At 44.9% G+C, this 503-nt stretch overlaps 1 protein-coding gene across 1 annotated transcript in view; it reads left to right on the forward strand.

Annotated features, from left to right (window-relative positions):
• Nucleotides 1–503, forward strand: part of ZIC3 (Zic family member 3) — a 31,166-nt gene that overhangs the window by 29,053 nt on the left and 1,610 nt on the right. The gene's annotated exons all lie outside the window — the stretch shown is intronic.

A 503-nucleotide genomic window follows, 5' to 3' on the forward strand; every position in this document is an offset into this window, starting at 1 on the left:
CCCCCCTTTTTATTTTTTAATTTTAATTTTAATTTTTTAATTTCCCTCCCCTCCTCCGGTGCCCTCCTAGCCCGCTTCTTTCCTCCCTGCGCAACCCCGACGTGCGACGTTTCCTTCTCTCGCTGGGGAGGTCGACCCGAGGATGGAGAGAAACCCCCCTCCGCCCGCCTTAGTGCTGATTGTTTGCAACTCACAGTCTTAAACCGTGCCAAAGGTCCTGTTATGTCTTGAACTTTCCTCTCTCTCTCTCTCTCTCTCTCTCTCTCTCTTTCTCTCTCAGCATTACACTTGTGAATGTATTCTCGTCTGATGGGGTCGCTCCGTGTTTTTTCAGGATGAAGGGTGTGGTGTTCTGCCCGGATCGTGACCGTTTTCGAGTCTGAAACCGTTGCCTTTTTGTAATAACTTCTTCTTCTTCTTCTTCTTTTTTTTTTTGTAAATACATATCCGCGATGCCATATTTATCGTTTGTAATTTAAGGATCGAGACAAAAAAAAAAAAAA

This window comes from Gavialis gangeticus, unplaced genomic scaffold, assembly GCF_001723915.1.
Source record: "Gavialis gangeticus isolate Ggan-Ray unplaced genomic scaffold, GavGan_comp1, whole genome shotgun sequence".
Classification (NCBI taxonomy): domain Eukaryota; kingdom Metazoa; phylum Chordata; order Crocodylia; family Gavialidae; genus Gavialis; species Gavialis gangeticus.